We start from the raw sequence: 20,854 nt of genomic DNA, 5'->3' as shown, positions 1-20,854 counted from the left end.
TTTTCAATGAAAAAAATAATTAAAATGTTCTAGGTTAAAAGATTTCTAAGTAAAACTTTAAGTAAGAAAATTATAAAAAAAAATCTGACTTAGGAAATTTTTGGAAAAAAAAACTTCTAAATAAAAATTTAAGTAGAAATTTCAGAAAAACTTTTTAACTTATTTTTTCTAAGTCAAATTTAAGTAAAAAAAAATTTAATTTCAGAAGAACTTTTAACTTATTTTTCTAAGTAAAAGTTTTACGTGAAAAAAAATTCTAAGAGAAAAAAAAAGTTTAAAAGACATTAAAAAGCATTATTAAATTTCAACCTTAATGTTTTATCAGAAAGTTAATTAAACATTTTATTTCAATATTTTGGCTTCCAGGTCGTGGCGAGGTACTAGGCCTTCTTGGTTATTGGAGCAACAACCAGTTCCTTAGACAAAGCCTCATAAAGAAACTCACTGTTTAATTTTCTCGCTGAAAGTGCTAAATCCGATTAAAGTTTAGATTAAGCATGACTTAGGAACCCAATAAGGGTTCTAGTCTACTGGATTGATTAAAAATTTTTTAAGGGTATATCTTTTAGAAATGTTCCTAATTTGTTCCTTATGATATCTAAAATACCAATTTAAATTGTTAAATTTTCTAACATTGGTATTAGATGAGCATGCATGGTTTTTCAAGTTATCTACTTGTACTTTCAAACTATCATTTTCTAATTTCAATTTCTCAATTTCTAATTCTAATTTTTTAAAATCTTCTACCATACAAGATTTATCTAGAATTAATTTTAATTCTATATTTTCTTTTTCTAACAGGTAATAGTCTTTATTTAATAACTTTACAAATTTGAACATTTAGTCAGGTGGTAGGGAGCGTACCTGACTTACCTTGTCTCCTGTTGATGCTCCCCCTGTTGAGCTACTTTCTTCCGAAGTCTCTCCCCGTTCATCGATGCTCTCGATGTTCATTAAGGATGAGCTTGCTTCGTCTTCTGGTAGATACTCAGCTATTAAGGTTGTTCCGACAATTTCCTCGATTTCAAATTCTTCCGATGATGACTGGGTGTCCATTGAGGAGTTGGATACGACTTCTTTTGGTTCTTCATGGAGCTTTAAGAACTTTTCCTAAAGTTCTTTTACACTCTGATAGTCGCCAATTTTGTCGAGATCTTTAACCAGTAGTACGCTTAAAAGGCGAAATTCAGCATTACCATTTGATGTAAAATCATCACGCTGCTTTTTGGTCCAGAGGCATTTTTTGATTTTTTTTCTCCGTTTGCATTCTTCGGTGATTCATAACCATATTTCATAATTAATAAAATACTAAAATATGTTTTAATAAATGCCTCCATTAGTCGTTTCCAAAACGCAAAATCCCCCTCGAATGTTGGTGGGTAGATGTTAGTTCCGGCCATCGATTCAGTGCTTCATTTGGGGGTTAGTCCTCTTGAAGTGCCTTGGCTCTGATACCACTTGTTGGAACGCGACAACCAACAAGAAGGGGGGTTGAATAGCTAGCAGAAAATAAAAACACAAAACCCTTCTCAACTTTTCTTAAACTAACACTTGTATAAAATAAATAAGCAGAAAGAGACACACAGAGATTTACTTGGTTACAACCGAGTAGGCTGTTAATCAAAGAAAAGTGTAGCACTAAATATCTCCTTCAGGCGGAGAAGCTTCTTATAGCAATGAAGCGTAAAACAGAGAAGCTAAACTACAAATAGCGCACAAGTGTTGAACGAATGAATTGCTTGGATTGTTGAAAAACTTCTGGACCAAGGCTGTATTTATTGCCTTGGTCGGGGCACCCCGAAGGGCTTCCGGGCGCCCTGATGGGGATAAAATTTTATCCCCAATGAAACAGATCGCGCTTGATGCGATCCGGTCAAAAATCAACCTCCGGGCGTCCGTAATGGTTCCGGGCGCCCGGACGGTCTGGGCGCCTAGAATGGATCCGGGTGCCCGGACAACTAAGTCAACTAGGTTGACTTTCTGGTCGGGGCCTTCTGCTCCAGTGCTGCTCGCCTCGATCCGGGTCTTCCTCTCCGGCTCCACTTGCTTGGGTGATCTCTGCCATTCAGAATAGGACTCACCCGAACCCAACTTCCGGTCTTCTCGAGCAGGCTTCCGCTCCGGCTTCTCGTCCCTCGGAATTGTCGCGTGCTTCCTTCATGTCCACCAGCGTACTCATCCGCAGTCTTCGTCCCTTGGTCGTACCCAGTGCCGACCTTCTCGGTAGTTGCGTCTCTTGCTCCCCGAGCAGTCTTCCGCTCCGGCTTCTCGTCCCTCGGAACCACTGCACGCTTCCTTCTCATTTGTCGATGTACTCTTCCGCAGTGCCTCATCCCTTGGACGCACTACATGCCTTCCTTCTCACTAGCTGCGTCTTTCACTCGACTACCTATGCTCCTAAGCTTCTGCAGACTTAGACACAAGGTGAAAAACACACAGGACCTAACTTAACTTGTTGATCACACCAAAACAACCTTGGGGTTCCAACAATCTTCCTCTTTTTGATGTGAGCAACCCAAGTTAAGCTAGGGTAAACAGACATAAAAATAAACTAACAAATTTTGCAATAAAGTGCAAAAAAAGCTAGAAAATTTGGTTTACCTCCCTCTAGACTTATATTTTTCCTTCTCTCCCTTTGTTCACATAAAAAATTGAGGTTCAACGAAAAAAAAACTCTAAGGGAAAAAATTTATAACATTGAAAAACATTTTGCAATAATTTTCAAAAAAAAAAAATTAATTAAAATATTCTAAGTTAAAATATTTCTAAGTAAAACTTTATGTAAGAAAATTCTAAAAAAATTCTGACTTAAGAAATTTTTGAAAAAAAAATTCTAAGTAAAAATTTAAGTAGAAATTTCAGAAGAACTTTTTAACTTATTTTTTCTAAGTAAAAAATTTAAGTAAATTTTTTTTTAATTTCAGAAGAACTTTTAACTTATTTTCCTAAGTAAAAGTTTTACGCGAAAAAAATTTCTAAGAGAAAAAAAATGTTTAAAAGACTTTATAAAGCATTATTAAATTTCAACCTTAATGCTTTATCAGAAAGTTAATTAAAAATTTTATTTCAATATTTTGGCTTCCAAGTCGTAGCGAGGCACTATGCCTTCTTGGTTATTGGAGCAACTGTTAAATTTGGAATCGCAAACAGAACTTAACATTATTGATTCCAAATTCAGCTTATCTGTTCTTAGAGTTTAGACTTGGATCGCAAATGATGCTTAACATTATTAATCCAAATCCACCCATGTTAGAAATTTGATTAAATATTTATTTCAGAGATTGGCTTCCAGGTTAAACATGGCGAGGAACAAGGCCTTCTTGGGTATCGGATCATCCATCACTTCTTAGACAAAGCCTTTCAACAAAATTCAATATTTAATCTCCTTATAGTAACCCTAGGTTTAACAATTAAGAACAATCGAATCACAAGATCGAAAAACAAAAGAAACACAAAATCAAAACATTAATTCGATAGCCTAGAATCATTAGCCTCTTATGTTTGGTATTTCAGATCTAAACAAAAGAATAAACTAGTTATGATGCGGAAACTAATAACTAGTTATACCTTTTGTAGCTTATAGATCTCACGATCTTCTATCGTATTCCTCTTCTTATCTTGGACGTCGTATGGGTGACGATCTACCGAAATGAGAATCCACCCAAGCCTCCTTCTTCTCCTTGCAAGTTCCGACCACCAACAATCTCCTTGAGATGAAGAACTTTGGCCACCAACCAAGCTCCAAGGTATTCTAAGAATCAAAGCCTCCTTTCTCTACTTCTTCTCTAAGCTAAATCCGGTCACCAACCAAGCTCCAAGGGATTGATGCCGCTGGCCACCAAAGAAGAAGAAAAGGAGCAAAGGAAGGATGAGGGCCGACCACCACCAAGGAAGAGAGAAGAGGAATAATAGATATGTATTATAAGGTGAGGCACCTCTACCCTCTCTTTTATACTCCTTGGTCTTGGCAAATAAGGAAAGTTTTAGATATAATTAAAACTTCCTTATTTTCCTTACCAATGACTAATAAGGAAAATTTAATTAAAATTTCCTCTTAATCCATCTTGTGGACGGCCCTACAAATCCTCCAAATAAGGAAAATTTTAAACACAAAATTAAAACTTCCTAATTTGTTTCCGGAAATTTTTTAAAATAAAATTTTCTCTTTTAAAAATTCTCTTCATAGTTGGTTATAAAAGGAAACTTTTATAAATTAAAATTTCTCTATTAAAACATGTGGATGATTACAAAAATGAAAGTTTTCTCTAAAATTAAAATCTTCCTTTTAACTACAAATAAGGAAAGATATCAAACCTTTCTCTTAATCCTTTGTAGAAACTATAAAAGGAAAAATTTAATTTTAAAACTCTCTTTTAAATCATGGCTTCCACATAAGGAAAGATTTTAAAAAATTAAAATCCCTTTTATTTTAATTGTGGACGTCCACCTTAGCTTGGGTTCCAAGCGAGGGTTGGCCACCACTTGATCCCATCTAACCTTGGTTTGGCCGGCCCTAGCTTGGGCTCCAAGCTAGGCTTGGCCGGCCACCTTAAGGTGGGTAAGAAGTTGGGTTTAAGTGGGTATAAGACTTTATAAATAAGAGGTTACGACAGGGACCGAGAGGAGGAATTAGTTTTGGTCTCCCGATGAACTTGAGCTTCCCGTGTTCGCCCCGAACACTCAACTTGAGTTCATCAATAATAACTCATACCACTAAAGAGTTATTATTGAACTACCGCACCAATCCCATATTACTATATGGGCTTCTTCTTATCATAAGTGTGTTAGTCTCCCTGTGTTTAAGATATAGAATGTCCACTAATTAAATGAGTTACTGACAACTCACTTAATTAATATCTAGCTCCAAGAGTAGTACCACTCAACTTTATTGTCATGCTGGACTAAGTCCACCTGCAGTGTTTACATGACACTCCTTATGAGCTCCTCAAGGGGACATCATCAACCTAGATTTCTAGGACACGGTTTCATTCTATAATCAACAACACACCATATAAATAATATCATTTCCCAACTTATCGGGCCTATTGATTTAACGAACTAAATCGCACCCTTTGATAAATTAAAGAAATAAATATTAAGTATATATGCTTGTTATTATATCATGATTAAGAGTATACACTTCTATAATAACAAAGGTATTGTTCTTTTATGTAGTCAGTATAAAAATAAACTACCTCAAATGGTCCTGCTCAATACACTAAGAGTGTACTAGTGTAATTTTATAGTCAAGATAAACTAATACCAAATTACACTACAACTATTCCAATGGTTTGTTCCTATCCATCTTAGTCATGTGCTACTATTTATAATTTATAAGGAACTGATAACATGATCTTCTGTGTGTGACACCACACACCATGTTATCTACAATATAAATTAATTGAACAACTACACTTAGCATATAAATGTAGACATTTAATTTGACCAATGTGATTCTTTATTTCAAAAATAAATATTTACAAAAAGTAAGGCTTTTAGTATACACTCTAACAATCTTCCACTTATACTAAAAGACTATGTTGTCATATATGCTGCCATACATCTAATCCCCATCCCCTCAACATGCCAATCAAAAGCTTTCGCCAGAAGGGCCTTTGTGAAAGGATCTGCCAGGTTATCTGCTGATGCAATCTTGGCGACAACAACTTCTCCTCACTTTACGATGTCTCCTATCAGGTGGTACTTGCGCTCTATGTGTTTACTCGCCTTATGAGCTCGTGGTTCCTTCGAGTTTGCTACAGCACCGCTATTATCACAATAAATTGTGATGATTTTGGGCAAACCAGGAATCACATCTAAGTCCATTAGGAAGTTCCTAAGCCATACGACTTCTTTGGCTGCCTCAGAGGATGCCACATACTCAGCTTCCATGGTTGAGACTGAAACACATTTCTGCTTAACACTCCTCCATGCTATGGCTCCACCACCTAAAGTAAATACATAGCCTGATGTAGACTTACTATTGTCCCTATCTGATTGGAAGTCAGAGTTCGTGTAACCCACAGGGAGCAAATCATCTGGTTAGTAAACCAGCATATAATCTCTAGTCCTTCTCAGGTACTTCAATATATGTGATGTGCGTAAATATTATGATCATTTATGCATGTTTTAGCACACATTCACGTACTTTATGCATATATATTCGTTGCAAGATTGCCTCTTTCATCTTTTATTCATTATATATACTCTTTTGTTCGGATATCTGCTCTTTGTTTGGTTTTTTATTAACAGAGACAACTTTCGGAGCAAAAACAGCGATTATCAACACATCGGAACAAGTCGAAGAACACGATCGTGCACCCTAGCATGGTCGTGTGACCAGACAGAAGGGGAGCAGTGCACGACCGTGCAATCCTTGCACGGTCGTGCGGCTTGTTGGTGCAATATTCCCTAAGTCAAGGTTGACTTGGTTGAATAAGCTTGAGTTGGCTGAAGCTTAAGTCTTGATGTTTGGGTTTCGATGTTTGACAATACATTGAGACAATACATGGAGACTGACAGGTCGTGGAGATTGCAGGTGCAATCGTCCATGTGGGAAGTCCTGGTGAGTGAAACCAGGCAGATGAAAATCCAAGTGAGTGAAGCTAGGTCCAGGTCCCGGTGAGTGAAGCCGGGCAGTTGAGAAATCCTAGTGAGTGAAGCTAGGTGAAAGTCCCGATGAGTAAAGCCGGACAGTTGGGAAAGTCCTGGTGAGTGAAGCCAGGCAGGTAGAAGTCCTGGTGAGTGAAGCCAGGAAAGTGAAAGTCCTGGTGAGTGAAGACAGGCAGGGGAAAGTCCCGGTGAGTGAAGTCGTGCAATGGAAAGACCTGGTGAGTGAAGCTAGGCACGAGGAAATCCAGATGGGTCAAGGGTGACCGAACATCTGGTAGAAGGAAGTCCAAGTGGGTCATGGAGAACCGGACACTTGGCACGAGATGATAATTCCAAGTGGGTCAAGGTTGACCAAACACTTGGCACAAGGAGAAAGTCTAGATGGGTCAAAAGTTAATCGAACTCTTAGCGGTCATAAGTCCAATAGGGAGTTGGCATGGAACTAGGAAGTTCGGACGTAGTGAGCTTCCGAAGGCCATAACTTTTGACTCGGATATCGGAATGAGGTGATCTTGGATGCGAAACGAAGCTAATTTCAAGCTCTATCCAGTTTTCTACTTTCCAGTCAATTGGGAAATTGATTGGGGGGTTCAATCAATTGGTCAATCGATTGGGTGATGCGATTTTGTGTAGAAATGGGCTGAATCAATTGGGTAATCGATTGAAACTTCCCCAATCAATCGGTCAATCGATTGGGAGAGTTTTTGAGTGAACAGTGAGCTTCTGAATCGATCAGTTGATCGATTGAAACCTCTAATCGATTGGCCGATCGATTGGAGCACTGGAAATCACTCGAGAAGCCTTGAATCGATCGGGTAATCGATTGAGGGTGATTCCAAGAGCACAGAGGAGCTCTGGATCGATCAACCGATCAATCCAAAGCCTCCCCAATCGATTGGGAGCAATCCAATCGATTGGTATTCAACCGTTGGCCCGGATAAAGCCGTTGGCGAGCATTTTTCTGCGCACTTCTTCATCTCTTCTCCCCAAACGATAAAAAAAAAACCTCCACAGCGATCTTTTCTTCCTCACCGCCAGTTCTTGAAGGTTCTTGGAGGCTCATCCAAGTCAAGAGGTGAGTTGCAACAAGAAGAAGAAGAAGCTAGGGTTTTCATTTGTATTTTGCTCCTTTCTTTCTCATTGTTGTATTGTGAGGTTGTAAGGCTTCTCCACCTTCGGTAGTTACCGAGAAGGAGTGTTTTCATATTGGAGGGTGCGTGAGTGTGTGGATCCTTGGATTAGTCACCTCTTGTTGAGGTGGATACCAAGTAAATCCTAGAGTTAGCATTGTGTGTTTGTTCCTTTGTATTTTCCGCTGCATATCTTTGAAGAAACAAGCAACGACGAGCACGAGATTGCGCCGAGCTATCCGCCCCCCTCCCTCTAGCTCCATTTTCGGTCCCAACAAGTGGTATCAGAGCGAGGTTGCTCTTCACCGGAATCATCGCCGGAAGGGGCAAAAATCTAGAGGGTGAAGAAGTTGGAGCAATTCTACAAGTCGAAGACTTCATCAAAAGGCTCAACTTCAAGATGGAATTCTGAGATGAACTCGGATTCGACACAAGGGTGCCTCCACCATATTTATCTACAAGTTTCGATTCTTGAAAATCAAGAATTGAAAATATTCTTATGATGGAGATAGAACAATGGTTTGCTCTAATGGAAGGCTTCAAAGCTCCAACAAGTTCAAAGGGCAAGATCCTTAAGAAGAGCAAATGGAGTCAAGAGCAAATTCAAAGGAGCGAGGCAAATGATAAAGTGACCAAGCTTTTGGTCAATTTGTTGCCAAGCAATATATTGGCTCAAATTGGAGAATTTGAGGATTCCAAAGAGCTATGGAGCAAGTTGGCCAAACTTCATGAAGAGCCCTTCACTGTACCAAATCAAGATAAATCCAAAGAGGGCAACTCATTGGAGCAAGACCAAGAGCAAGAGAACTCCGAAGTTGAGAGATGCTCAACTTCCGAAGAAGAAGAAGTCCAAGAAGCCTCATCGTCAAAGGAGTACAATGAAAAGGGCAAAGAGGGAGCATACTCTTTGTTCCATGTACAAGATGAAGATGATGAAGCCTCCACCTCTAGGATTGAGGGGGAGCGATCTTCTTTGACACTGGATCAATAAGAAGGAGAAGCTTCCACATCTGAGTCAAGAGAAGAAGAGGATGAAGAAGCTTCCGCCTCCACAAGTCAAGTCAAATCTATTGGAGGAGCACCATTATCGGAACAAGAGGAAGCTTCTACCTCCGGATCAAAAGGAGAAGATGTCATCCCTACACAGGAAGGTATAAATGTTTCAATTAAAAATAAAAACCATATTATATGTTTTGAGTGTAGGGAACATGGGCATTACAGGAGAAAGTGCCCCAAATTGGCCAAGAAGAAGGGCCAAGTGACACTAAAGGGCAAGGTGAAGCCCAAGGAGACCGTCCCCACAACAAAGAAGAGCAAGGAGCACATTGTGTGTTTCTCTTGCAATCAAAAAGGACATTACCGGAGCCAATGTCCTAAGGGGAAGAAAGCGCTCAAGGCTCAAGGAGGAAGCACAACTCTCGGGGGAGCCTCCAAGGTAAAACAAAAGGTATCATTTGTTGAGCCTACCCCGTTAAATAATGGTAAAAAGCATGCTAATTCAAATTTATATCATTTTAATGCTATTTACCATAAGAATATGAAGCATGATAACATTAAAGAAAAACATATGGCTCTCCATGCTAAGACTACCACACCTAGGGTTAGAAAGGTAGGTAAAAGTTTAAGCAATAACACTAAGGACCATAGTTATAAGCCTAGAAATAAAAATGATCAAGGATTTAATGAAAAATCTAAGGTTGAGGAGTTATGGAGAGAAAATCAAGTCTTGAGCTCAAGACTTGATAAATTAGAGAGGACTCTTAGAAAAATCACAAATAATACACAAGGATCAAAGAGTCAAAACCTAGGTCTAGGAGCACAAAAACCATCCAATGGCTATAGAGGTTTGGGATACAAATCTAAAACCAAAAAGGATGTGTCTTCTTACCATAGAGTTCCATATAGTTATGGAACTAACCCTAGGCTTAGTGGTCAAGTCAAAAATACAAGGGAAGTTATCCCTAGAAGTATTTTTGCAACAACAAATGTGACTAAGACTTCTAAGAAGTCTAAGAAAGTCACAAAGAAGGTCACAAGGGAAGAAATCCCTAGAGTTGACCTAGAAAAGATGATCAAGGGCTCTAAGAAGCCTAACAAGGTCACTAGGAAGGTATCTAGGGAAGTTATCCCTAGTGAATACCTAGAGCATCCAAGGAGCACCAATAGGTTTTGGGTTCCTAGGAGCATTTTCTCTACCCCTTAGATGGGTTAGAGAGTGTCAATTTTGATTAGAAGGGTAGTTAACCCAACTTTGATGAAGTTGACACTCGAAGAACATTTTCAAGGTTATTGTTAACCTTTGAAAATGAAAAGGATTTTGATTTACTCTTGAAATGAGTAAAATGTGCCATGAATTGAGAAAATTGATTTTAAATTAAATTGGCATAAGTGAGAGAATCGTAAAGAAATGTCAAAATTGGGTGTTGACATTTTCTTGGGAAATATTGGGCAATCTAGGTTTAAACTTTAAGTTAGCTAAGGCTTTAGGATACTTAGATAGGTAACCTAGGTATATTTTATTTATGCTAAAATTTGTCATGCTTTGTTTGCCCATCATATGTCATGACATCATAGTTATTCTTGCACTCATGGCTTATTATGAAAAACACAAAAATATCATGTCATGTCATACATACATCATGTAGTCATAGGAAATTTTCTTTTGAAAATTATTTATCTTTGATGTATGCCATAACATATCATGCATTATGTTTAATTCCTCGCAATTAAGGGCAAATGGTATTTATTAACAAATAACATCCTTGGTGGTTGTTCCTAACCTCAAAATGCCTAGATAGATATGCATGATCCCTAGATTAGGGCAAAACCAAACTTTACATCTCACAAAAGAACTATAAGGTGACTTGTATGTGTTTTAGTGCACATTAGATACAAGTGAGATGTTAGGATGATGAACAAAACTCAATATGTTGATTTAGTGCATTCTTTTGAGTTTTAAGTTCATCAAAACACATAGGTATGTGTTTTCCAATCATTGGAAAAGCTAATGTACAAGTCATGTGTATTGAGCCCAAGGAACATAGTTGGATATTGGTTTTGAAATTCATTTTAAAATACTTTTAGAAAACCTTGATGAAAACTATCTTTTGATAGTAATCATCATTGAAATGTTAGACACAAACTAGAAGAAAACACTAAAGTTTTTACAAGTTTTCAAGTTTATGTCAAACTTTGAAAATAGAAAGTATTTTCATAGAAAATGATTTTTCCTTGATAGTATATCCCCTAAATAGTGTCTACATGAATTTTCATGATTTTTAGAATTTTGTAGAATTTTTGGGGAGTTTCTGAAGTTGACTGAAATGGAATTTCAGCAATTTCAGAGCTTCAATCGATCACCCAATCGATTGGAGTGCCTCAATCGATCAGGCGATAGATTGAGAAGGCATTTCTTGCGAGCAAAAGCTCGCTGGATCGATCCACCGATCGATCCACATTAGCTGAATCGATCAGTGGATCGATTCAGGCAGGTTCAATCGATTGGGACCCAACTCCAATCGATTGGGGATGCTGATTTTGGCTGGGAAAGCTTGTTTTCAACATTCTAAACCATTTTTAGTCTATAAAACCTTTCCTAACCCCTCAAAACACATTTATATATTTAGGGAGAGTTTTCATGATGAAAATAAGAACAGATTGGTTAAGGGAGACTAAGTAGAGGTTTAAGTTGAGGTTTGGTTTCAGTATTGAATTTTTGAATCTCAAAACTTCTAAATTTGGGTTTCCTATATGTTTAGGGATTCCAAGTCATTGTTGGTGCAATGACAGAAGTTACGTGCATATCTTTAGGGGGAGTTACTCTTTAAGGACATGAAAATTTATTTTTCATACACCTTGGAAGGTGGTTAACCTTCTTTCTGAAAAGCTCAAGGTTGGGCATTTGAATACAATGGAGAGTGGATATCTTCATTATTCAAGTGGTATATGTTCAAGGATGAGCATTTGATGAAAATGAAGGGTATGGGACCTTTATTTGAACCGTGTGTGAACATACCAAGTGGTATATGCTCAAGAATGAGCATTAAGAATAATGAAGGGTATGGGACCTTCGTTATTGAGTTGTGAACAACGTTGGGTAACTCTTCAGGGGGAGAGTTTTTGATGTATGCCAATAGGGGGAGAATGTGTGGTTAAGTTAGGCCTTCATTACCTAAAGAGGAAGTTTGTGCCCTCTAGGAAAGGGGAAGAATGAAGGGTACCCTCATTCATACATTGGCATAAGATTAGTCTAACTTAAAGGTATTGTCAAACATCAAAAAGGGGGAGATTGTTGGTGCAATATTCCCTAGGTCAAGGTTGACCTGGTTGACTAAGCTTGAGTTGGCTCAAGCTTAAGTCTTGATGTTTGGGTTTCGATGTTTGACAATACATTGAGACAATACATGGAGATTGACAGGTCGTGGAGATTGCAGGTGCAATCATCCGTGTGGGAAGTCCTGGTGAGTGAAGCCAGACAGATGAAAATCCTAGTGAGTGAAGCTAGGTGCAAGTCCCGGTGAGTGAAGTCGGGCAGTTGAGAAATCCTAGTGAGTGAAGCTAGGTGAAAGTCCCGATGAGTAAAGCCGGGCAGTTGGGAAAGTGCTGGTGAGTGAAGCCAGGCAGGTAGAAGTCCTGGTGAGTGAAGCCAGGCAAGTAAAAGTCCTGGTGAGTGAAGCCAGGCAGGGGAAAGTCCCGGTGAGTGAAGCCGGGAAATGGAAAGACCTGGTGAGTGAAGCTAGGCACGAGGAAATTCAGATGGGTCAAGGGTGACCGGACATCTAGTAGAAGGAAGTCCAAGTGGGTCATGGAGAACCGGACACTTGGCACGAGATGATAAGTCCAAGTGGGTCAAGGTTGACCGAACACTTGGCACAAGGAGAAAGTCTAGATGGGTCAAAAGTTGATCGAACTCTTAGCGGTCGTAAGTCCAATAGGGAGTTGGCATGGAACTAGGAAGTTCGGACGTTGTGAGCTTCCGAAGGCCATAACTTTTGACTCGGATATCGGAATGAGGTGATCTCAGATGCGAAACGAAGCTAATTTCAAGCTCTATCCAGTTTTCTACTTTCCAATCAATTGGACAATCGATTGGTCAATCAATTGGGTGATGTGATTTTGTGCAGAAATGGGCTGAATCGATTGGGTAATCGATTGAAACTTCCCCAATCGATCGGTCAATCGATTGGGAGAGTTTTTGAGTGAACAGTGAGCTTCAGAATCAATCAGTTGATCGATTGAAACCTCTAATCAATTAGCCGATCGATTGGAGCACTGGAAATCACTCGAGAAGCCTTGAATCGATCGGGTAATCGATTCAGGGTGATTCCAAGAGCACAGAGGTGCTCTGGATCGATCAACCAATTGATCCAAAGCCTCCCCAATCGATTGGGAGCAATCCAATCGATTAGGATTCGACCGTTGACACGGATAAAGCTGTTGGCTAGCATTTTTCTGCGCACTTCTTCATCTCTTATCCACAAGCGATCACAAAAAAACCTCCACAGCGATCTTTTCTTCCTCACCGCCAATTCTTGATGGTTCTTGGAGGCTCATCCAAGTCAAGAGGTGAGTTGCAACAAGAAGAAGAAGAAGCTAGGGTTTTCATTGTAATCTTGTAAGATTCATTTGTATTTTCCTTCTTTCTTTCTCATTGTTGTATTGTGAGGTTGTAAGGCTTCTCCGCCTTCGGTAGTTACCGAGAAGGAGTGTTTCCATAGTGGAGGGTGCGTGAGTTTGTGGATCCTTGGATTAGTCACCTCTTGTTGAGGTGGATACCAAGTAAATCCTAGAGTTAGCATTGTGTGTTTGTTCCTTTGTATTTTCCGCTGCATATCTTTGAAGAAACAAGCAACGACGAGCACGAGATTGCACCGAGCTATTCACCCCCCCCCTCTAGCTCCATTTTCGGTCCCAACACGGCCAACACTGAGGCAGATCAACACACAGTCGTGCATCTTTGCACGGTTGTGCCACCCCATACCGAGACCAAGAAGTACATGGGTGTGCATCCTTGCACGACCGTGCCCCAGGGACGGAGGCCAGACACCACACGGCCATGCCATTTAGCACGGTCGTGCAGTGCTGCCAAAGAGGAGAATCAACACGGTCGTGCCATCTTGGCATGACCGTGCCACCGCAGCTGAACTCTAGTTTATATAAGGGTTTTAACCCATTTTCTCAAGAGGGGAGTGCGGTGGAGCGAGTTGTCAATTGGAGAAACATCTTGAAGTCATCCCACGTCGTCTTGGACCTCTGTCCAGCGATCTTCCACCACCATATTGACTCCAGAAGCAGAGGATTGGATCTGAAGGCCACTCGTCATCATTGTATAAGCATATTCCTTATTTCTTTCTTTGTGTTTGAAAATTGTATGTTTATCTACATTATGTCTTTGGGTATTTCTCCGACACTTATGGAGTAGATCTTTTGTTCTAGGATTAGGGAGTAGTTGTGGTTTGGTTTGATGTAAAACTCGTATTATGCTTATACTCATTGGATGATCTTTTATGCTTTGTCTCAATTGCATATTGCTTGATTGTGTAGAACTTGTTAATCTCGTAGAGGGATTATCCCTAGATCGTACACCCAAGGGGCCCTAGTGACAGGGGTAACCCGTTCACGGACATCTAGGATACTTCCTTGAAAGGAGAGGTAAATTCTCCTTAAGGAAGCTAGAGACCAAACTTAGCTCTTAACTACTATTCTTAACTTACCAATTAGAGTTGTGTCCTCAAGATTTGCCGAGGTGCCCTATTGACAGGGGTAAACCGTAACAGGACTTCTTAGGGTCCTTCTTTATTCTGGTATTAAAGAATAGTCGCTTTAGCTTCTGGCAATTGCATGATAAAGGACAGCGAGCGTAGGATAAAATGTGACACATCAACACCACCACAATGAAAACGACCTCCTAAAACTCCTCATAACCAAGTGAACACTTCGACTCACCAGCTCTCGATTCTTCTTCTCGACCTTTCTTCCCTAGATTATTCACAACCATTAGTAGTCTAGCTAACCCTTAGTGAACAATTGCTAGTGCTTATAACCAGTCCCTGTGGGATCGATATTTTTATTACTAACGACGAATCCATGCACTTGCGGTTCGTAACAAGTTTTTGGCGCCATTGTTGGGGACTGCGTTTATAACATTAGCAAAACCATATTGGATTAGACTACGCTTTCTTTTCCTTTCTTAGTTTTCCGCATTCATTTCTTCTCTTTTAGTATTTTCTATTCCGCTGTCATATTTCATATCTTATTATTGCATGCGTAGAGCTAACCTTCCAGGAAAGCTACTACCCTTTGATCTAGAGATTGACAGGACCTTTCTGAGGAGAAGAAATCTACAGAAGGCATTCCAAGCAGCACAAGAATCCTCAGAAATGGCCGACAAACTACTGAAAGATTATGCGGCACCATATGTACAAGGGGTTCGGTCCAGCATCACCCGACCGCCCATTAAAGCCAACAACTTTGAAATCAAGCCCGTAGTAATCCACATGATCCAGCAAAATCAATTCGGAGGAGGACCACATGAGGACCCAAACCACCACCTAGAGCTGTTCTATGAGATCTGTGGCACTATGAAGGTGAACGGAGTCCCTCCAGAATCAGTCAGACTACTTCTCTTCGGGTTTTCCCTAAAAGACAGAGCCAAGCAGTGACTGAACTCCCTTCCAGCGAACAACATATCATCCTGGGAGCAGTGTGAGCAGAAGTTTCTGGATAAGTTCTACCCACCTAGCAAAACTGCTCACATAAGGAACCTGATTGCCAGCTTCAAATAGATAGACTCAGAATTATTATTTGAAGCTTGGGACAGATTCAAGAGTATGCTAAGATAGTGCCCCCATCATGGCCTTGAAAAATGGTTGGTTCTGCACGCCTTCTACAATGGGATAAATTATCACACGAAGGTATCTCTTTTTTTTTTATGAAGGGTAAATTATATATCATCAAAGGAAAGCGTACAATCTACATGTCCTAGGATATCCAATCAGATCTGACGAAGTGTCAGATCCGGGTGGCTATCTGAGGTATGGCCTCTAAAAGGACCATGTACATGCGATGTACTCTCACTGTACCATCCTCTCAAAATACATCAAGTCACACATGTGCTCACAATACCATCCATCCAAATACAATAAACATCCTGCACTCCACCACGCTAGTCTCTGTGGGTATCAAGAAGGCTCCAAGATCATAGCGCTCAACCTCCATCTATCTCATCTCAGCAGTCTGAGCACTCTGCAAAAGGTGGCCCAGCACTGGGCCTGTCCTGCATCGCCAGTGCTGCCATAAGTGGATATCCAGTGTCTGCCTCAAGAGTGTAGCTGGCCTGGCCGCATCCCCGATCCGCAGTAATCGGCCATAAGTGCATCCGTCATCTATAGTGCATAGTCCATCGCTTGTAATGCTCGAGGAGGCCCCGTACAAAGGATATTATCCTGCAACGTATCGTCGCCCCACTTTTAGCAAGTGGTCAGCTGTTAACGGATTTGGCGTGTCTTTATTGCGAGCCATTTTCTGCAGACTAGATAGATCTTTCTAGTCGATCTATGAACCCTCTTGGGCTTTTTGGCAAAGCCCCAGCCATCAACGGATTTGATGTTGTCCTTACCACGAGCCGTTTGCTATGGACTAGATTGATCATTAAGGTGGATCTATTCACCATCCTCACCCTCACCCCATGCCCCACTCAAAGACAAACATACTATCACACTGCCCTCAGTCTCTTTGATCCCCTCTCTGTACAACTCTCAAGATAGTATCCCTCACTCATACATAAGTGGCCTCACCTCACATGCTTCATTGGCCATCTCATACTCACACTGCTATCCACTACACTGCTCACATGTATCATGTCTAGTCTTCATATGTTCAAGTCCAAAAAATCCCTAAGAAGGTTCCACATCTGCCATCAGTCTCCAGCAAGGCTCCTGCTTGATTCTACAGCAAGAGGAGCACTGATGAACAAAAACCTCGATGAAGCTGAAGAGATCATAGAGAATGTGGCGCAGAACCACCATCAATGGGCATCTGAAAGATCCAGTGGCCCTCTTATGGGGAATCCAATTAAAGTGTCAGGGAAATTCGACGTAGATGCAGTTACACTCATGTCTGCAAAGATGGGCGCTCTGACCAAGAAATTTGATGCCATGGGAGGCAACACAGCTAATGCAATAGCATGCGTCTGCGACACCTATGGAAGTACGGATCACGCTCAAGACACCTGCCCCTTTGGGTCGATACAGGCACAGATGAACCAACTTGAGCAGTGTGATGCAATAACTAGCTACAATCAGAGGTAAAATAATCCGTACTCTAATACATATAACCCTAGATGAAGGAATCACCCCAATTTCTCATACCGAAATAATCAGGACCAAGGACCAACACATCAGAATTATCAGCCTGGGCAATAGAGCCACCAATCTGGACAACATACCTATCAACAACAACAACCTTCACAACTGTCCAGGATTGAAAAGATGCTTGAGGAAGCTCTCTCAGAGCAAAAGGAGATGAGGAACGAGATCAAACAACTGACTCAGAGGCTGGAAAACTCTGAAAAACACAAGAAGATGCAAGACAGCCAAATGGCTTAGATAGCTCAGTCCGTCTCAAGAGCACAGGGTACATTCCCAGGGAAACCAGACTTAAATCCAGTGGAACATTGCAACCGCATTGAGCTTAGGACGGACGTACTGTGGGAGACCCTCAAATCATTACTCAGAAGGAGCCCTCTCTCCTATTGCCCAATTAGACTTAAAATAGGGATAGAGAAGAGGCTACTAAAAAGATTGAAGAAACTTTTCAAGCTACCCCACAGAATCAAACGATCCCTTTTCCTCAGAAGCTTATAGCATCCCAAAAAGACGAAGAGTTCAACCACTTCCTGAAGAAGATCAAAGAAATCTACATAGAAGTACCACTGATGGATGAGCTGCACCAAATGCCGAAGTTCACAACATTTTTAAAGGGAATATTATCTAACAGAAGGAAGAAGGGCGACTTCGAGACTGTAGCATTAACAGAGAATTGCAGCGCTCTCCTTATGGGGAATTCTCCACCAAAGCTTCAGGATCCAGGAAGTTTCTCTATACCATGCAAAATTGGTTCCGAACTCATACCGAGAGCTTTCTGCAACTTGGGGGCCAGCGTCACCCTACTTTCGTACACTTTATGCAAGAAGCTGGGCCTCCAGAACATTAAATTGACCACTATGGCACTGCAATTAGCTAACCATTCATATAGATACCCAATGGGGATAGTGGAAGATATACCAGTTGAAGTGGGTGGATGTATAATTCCCATAGATTTCATTATCTTGGATATGGAGGAAGACCCTAAGATCCCGATTATCCTTGGAAGACCATTCCTTGCCACAGCTGGAGCCATCATCGATGTAAAAAGTCACAGGTTATTCTTGGAGATCGGCGAAGAAAAGATCGAGTTTGATTTATCAGATTCCTCCATCTGCAACCCCTCTTCTCAGGGAAATTCTCGCAAGATCAACATGCACAAAGTCGAGGAGTGCAATTTCCATGAGAGTTCTCCTCCAGCAAGCAACAAGAAATACATTTGTCCTGCACGAGCGAAATTGAAGGCGCAGGCTGGAGCATTAACCCTAGGAGGAGAGTCGTCCTTCCACGGGTTTAGTCTGCATTAACTGAAACAGGGTCGAGCTAAAGACCTAAAACAAGCGCTTCTTGGGAGGCAGCCCAAGGGTTTTTCTTTCATTTTAGTTCATCATTCCTTTTTGTCGTTCTATTTCTCTAGTGAGTTTTGGTCTAGTATTTCATTTTCAGGATGTGTATAGCCTCCACGAGCTAGCCATGAGCATTTTCATGGGCGTGGAGGCGATGGGGGAGCCGAAATGACGAAGAGCGAACCACTATGAGCTTAAGGGAGCCGGCCGTGTAACCTCACACGGCCGTGTGGAACAAACGTGGAGACTAAAGCCACGGGTCGTGTAACTCTGCACGGCTGTGTGGCTTGTGTAGAGAAGAAAGAGGCACAGGCCATGCCAATTGGCACGGTCGTGCAACCCTGGCAGAGAGGAAGAAGGTCTAGGTCGTGCCAACTGGCACGGTCGTGCGACTCATACCGAGGAGAAAAAGACAAGGGCCATGCCAATCGACACGGCCGTGCCACTTCGGCCGAGGGGAGAAAGAAGGAGGTCGTGCCAATCGGCACGGCCGTGCAGCATCCCGTTTGACCCGACCGTGTTTATAAGACACGGTCGTGCCCTTGCCCGTGTGCGCCACCTCCTTTTCCAAGAAACCCTATTCTCATCTCCCTCTCTCCCAAAAGCCTCCTCCTCTCTACTACACTTCATCAACCCCTGATTTCCCACCTCTAGTGCTCACTTTTGCTTAGATCTACATCTAGATCTAAAACTTCCTCAAGCCACAAATCCGAAAAGAGAGAAGAAACTTCCCTATTTTCCCCTCCTTCTCCTCACTATCTCCATCCTCAAGACCGAGGAAGCGATGGATCTGGCGAAGGAGACGCACCGGGAGGCGACAAAGGCAAGGGGAAGGTTTCACCATCAAAGGGGAAAGGAAAGCGGGTGGCACACGACGAAGGTAACGAAAATGAGTTCAATATTATTTTTAGAAATCATGAGCAAAAAGCTAGATATGATATTCTTGTCGCTAGAAAAATCTTATGCACTAAATATATGGATCCCACTACTATGGATGTGCTAGGAATTAGGGATGGTATAGATTGGATGATTAGTGCTTTATATTGGAACGATATAATGTACGCCCATGCATCGACTTACCCCCGCCTAGTTCTTAAATTTTTGAGCTCGATAGATATTAAATTCCCTTCTAAGGATGACTATGCAGGGGTCATAACTTTTAGAATGATGAATAAAGAAGTTTGGTGGGCCTTTAGTGATTTTAATGATTGTTTTGGGTTACCTACTGGTGGTTCGCGTGGATTTGATTGTGGTATTAAGTGGAACGAATTTTGGATGTCGATTACCGGATCACAAGACCCTTATAAACCCTCTAGAGCCAAAGCATCCCAGATGCAAAACCCGACCTTTAGATACCTTCACAGAGTGATGAGTAAAATGATCTTTGGTCGAGGAGAGAGCGATGGGGTGGTTAAGAAGATAGAACTCTATGCTCTTTGGGCGATGTTAAATAAAGTTGATTTTGATTCAGGGTTTCATTTCTTGCAAACTTTGTGGAAGGCAGCTAAGGCATCTTCGGGGATGATAGTGTTTGGAGGATTAATCACCCAAGTAGCATTCAATCTGGGTTGTGCACATGATGGATTAGAGGTGATTCATGGTAATGACAAGATCGACATCGATTCTTGTCTTGCTATATAGATGATTTGTCGGGATGAGAATGTGTTTACTTTCCCTAGAACCAATGGTTTTACATTACCCCTTCCTTGCCCCGAGAGTACTTCAGTTCATGACCCCGCGAATTGGGTGATTACTAATTTACACCCCGAGATTGTACCATCCATTATAGAAGAACCCGAGTACCACCAAGAGCCTCATCATCAGGATTCCCGCAGCCTTCCGGATATCGGGAACCTCCTAGACACTCTTTTGTTTATGGCATGGGATCCTCTAGGTTTGATTTTTCTGATTTTCGTACCTCTTTGGAGTCCCTTCATGAGAAGCAAAATACCCAACAACGATTGTTGGAGGGTCTCTTCAAGTTATATGACGACCAGTTTAGGGAGGTACAGGACCATTTTCAGTTCACTAGAGACTTCTATAGTCAGGTGACGGGGTTCGTTCAGGATTATGATGTTGACCAGGAAAGGATGAGAAATTTTATGGATGATATGGATATCACTAGACAACAAGTAGATGCCCTATATCAATATCATCAACACCTTGGCCATCTTCCTGGTATGCCTATATTTCCCCAGGACACACATCGAGGACCTCCTTATCCCCCACCCCCGCCACCATATTGATTTCATCGGGACGATGAAAAGTCTAAGTCTGGGGGGGGGGGTGTTGTTACACAACCTGAGTCGAGTCGAGTCTTTCTTTTATTTTTGTATATTTTACCTGCTTTTGCATAGTTTATTTGCCTTATTTTATTTAGTCTTATTTTATTTATTTTCATTTT

The 20,854-nt window shown here is 41.1% G+C and overlaps 1 pseudogene; it reads right to left on the bottom strand.

Moving 5' to 3' along the window:
* Positions 1-15,528: 15,528 nt before the first annotated feature.
* Positions 15,529-15,600, bottom strand: LOC121968836 (annotated as a pseudogene).
* Positions 15,601-20,854: the final 5,254 nt, after the last annotated feature.

Source organism: Zingiber officinale, chromosome 3B (assembly GCF_018446385.1).
Source record: "Zingiber officinale cultivar Zhangliang chromosome 3B, Zo_v1.1, whole genome shotgun sequence".
NCBI classification, from domain to species: domain Eukaryota; kingdom Viridiplantae; phylum Streptophyta; class Magnoliopsida; order Zingiberales; family Zingiberaceae; genus Zingiber; species Zingiber officinale.
This window is presented reverse-complemented; position numbering and strand designations above follow the sequence as displayed.